At 44.6% G+C, this 2,906-nt stretch overlaps 1 long non-coding RNA gene across 1 annotated transcript; it reads left to right on the top strand.

Annotated features, from left to right (window-relative positions):
* The first annotated feature begins 544 nt into the window (after positions 1-544).
* Positions 545-2,504, top strand: LOC124656458. Its single transcript, XR_006988760.1, has 3 exons — positions 545-827; positions 928-1,005; positions 2,183-2,504. It is a non-coding gene; the product is annotated as an uncharacterized LOC124656458 (long non-coding RNA).
* The last annotated feature ends 402 nt before the right edge of the window (positions 2,505-2,906 follow it).

The raw sequence follows: 2,906 nt of genomic DNA, 5'->3' as shown, positions 1-2,906 counted from the left end.
CGGGACGCCGGACACCGTATCGGGCCGCGCCGGACAAAAATGGAATTTGGGGGACGCGGCTGGAACGCATTTTCTGTCCGGCGCGCCCCAAATCCTTTTGGGAGACGCTTTGGGGGACGCGGATGGAGATGCTCTTAGGATTGACATATCCTTAAAGAGCACTAAGCTCCCAGGGTGGGGGACGCCCCTGGTGAGGCTGCACGTCCTTTTCGCGGGGCCCACTGGTGTCAAAGGTGGTCGCACAAGGCCCACGCACGCCGCCTCGGGGTGCGCTGCGCAGAAGGCGGCCGCTTCCGTGTTGACTGTTGAGCCGGTACTCCATCAGCAACTTGTGCCGCCTTTGCCCTTCCATTGAAACGCCGGCGGCGGCAACCCTGCGATCTGTGCAGCGGCGGGTGAGCGGCGGCGCCGGCCTAGCGGCGGAGATCCAGCGGGTGTAAGGCTAGCTGCAGCGGCAAGCGGCGGCGCCGGCGGCTACTGCCTGATCTAAGCTTCCCTCCCGCAGTCACTCCCACCATAGCCTCGCCCACCGCGAGGACTTATTGAGGGCGCGCTAGAGGAGGACGGAGCTGGATTGCACCAAGTCGTGGGCGACGGGTCTAGACCCCCCGGATCGACGCTGAGGCGTTGCAGTGGTACACCAAACCAGTCATGGCGGTATGTATCAATTTGCAGGCGATTCTTCATTGTGTGCGTTTCTGGCCGTTGTTGGAGTCTTAGTCAGGCGACCGTTCAGGAGAAGATGCAGGGGTTGCGAGGCGAGGCAAGTAGGCGGTTCTCACCACGCCTCTATGTTCTATCTGGCCCTAGCAGGAATTCATGGGCAGGTTTTGTTGTTGCCTATGGAGATCAAATGATGTTTCTGAAATTTTATTCACAGTTGACTCTGTTCTACTGCGCGGTTCAGATACTTTTTGTTGTTTTCAGATGAGCGAGGGGAGACTGGTGCTCCATTGATTATCTGGAGGGATATTAATAGATGCCTTGACAAATGATCCTTGAGAAGTAAGCTGTATTTAACCTTCTCATTCATAGTAATTTGATATTGATCGTTCTTTCAATCTTCAACTTAAATCACGATAGATTGGTTTGAGTTGCTGCCACTAAGTTCTAGATGCAGATGGGCAATGTCATGAAACCTATGTGTAATTCAGGAACAATGGTTTGTACGATGAATTGAATTGTGGCTTAATGGCCTTTGGTGTACTAAATTACGATGGCTTGAAATCTTCCCTTCGAATAATAATTCTTTCTAGATTCACGTCTTGGAATGATCTACACTTCCTGCTGTGTAGATTAGAACCATAGCTGGTTCCTCCCATTCATTTACGCATAATGTATTGCCATACTCCAGTTTAGCCATGAGCATGTCTCCTCCAAATTATGGACCTGAATGATACAATTTCAGTCAAGGTTGTAACAAATAAACATTGTTTACCCCTAATAATTGTTCACTAAATATATATTATGTCATTAACTTGTGATCCTGGGTGCATTTTTTTAATATAATTGTCAAGAAAGGTTTATTTAAACAAATACGAATCAGACCATTAGTAACTTTCAGGGCACATTTACAGCAACCAGCTTTGATTGCTCAATGTTTTCCCATTCAAGACATTTTCCATAGCATTTCATTGTACAATTGCAATGTTTGACCAATCAATTGGACGGGTGTCCAGGTTCGGCAATGTGTTGGATGGGTGTCGCGCGTATGTATTTACTTAGTGTTGGGCGTTCCAGGTTTGGCGGCGTGTTGGACGGGTGTCACGCGTCGCCGTCTACTTGGTTGCATCCAGGGACAACGAACATGACACGCGGTGTACTTCTCTGTGCTCTATTTGCTTACTGGAATTTGCACTGGAGATAGTAAACTGTAGTAGTATGTTTATGGCCTAGCGATTAAAATTAGATGCTGAGGCCAAGCACAAAATTCATTAGCACCATTTTGTTGATTCTGGATACAAACAAGCATTGAGGATGGCAAGCACATGATCAGGCATAAGCTCCTGGTTACTTCATTCAGTGAGGGAATTTTGTTGTTGAATGGTCTAGGTTGACAGAAGCATGGATTGTACTTTGGGAATCTTAGTGTCAAGTAGTGACCTTTTCATACTAAATATGCTTCCTGTCTGTTTTTGTTCATTTCATAATTTATTTATTAACAGTATTTACATGCTTGCAGATTGGAGGATAAATGGTGACATCATAAATGCACATTTAGTTCATTAGATGCATACGACATCAATTCATATAGAAAAAGGGAAACAAGTAAACCACAAGGCAAATGTCTCCTTATTTCTTAGTACTGGTTTACATCAGGCCAAACCCGTGCACAATAGCTTCATTTCTTTCTGGACCTCACATGCACCTTATTTTCTACTCTACTTCTGAAAGTGAGCATATGAATATAATGCCTTCTGAGTGAAATAAGAAACTGCAGTTGAACGCGAGTTAGCAAGGCTGTGGCTTCATGAGTTTCTGTAATGTCTTAGGGACTTTTATCTACTGGACTTTGTGCAATGTCATACAGCTTTTTAATTCTTAATTAACTTCTTTCTTCACATTCAGTTTTTTTAGCTATTTTCTTCATGTTTGGTTAATCATGTTGTATATACTATATAGCATTACCAAAAAGATAAATGTATGTGTATTGCTATCACTTTCATGGCATAGTAAGTGTCAAGCTCCAAAAAGCAGTATGCATTATCATTGTGTTCATCTCATTACAGAATTGGATGATAATATATCCATGTACAATCAGCAGCTGCTTTCTCTCCTTAATACTGATGTGTACTGGTGGAGCATCAATAGCATCGCTCTTGTGTGTTTTTTGGTTGAAGCTTTGGTAGCCATTGACATGAGAATTAGTAAAAATGCTTGGTTGCACTACCTGATTTCCTCCGGTT

This window comes from Lolium rigidum, chromosome 5 (assembly GCF_022539505.1).
Source record: "Lolium rigidum isolate FL_2022 chromosome 5, APGP_CSIRO_Lrig_0.1, whole genome shotgun sequence".
Lineage (NCBI taxonomy): Eukaryota > Viridiplantae > Streptophyta > Magnoliopsida > Poales > Poaceae > Lolium > Lolium rigidum.
Note: the sequence above shows the minus strand (reverse complement) of the source record. Positions and strands in the feature narration are given on the sequence as shown.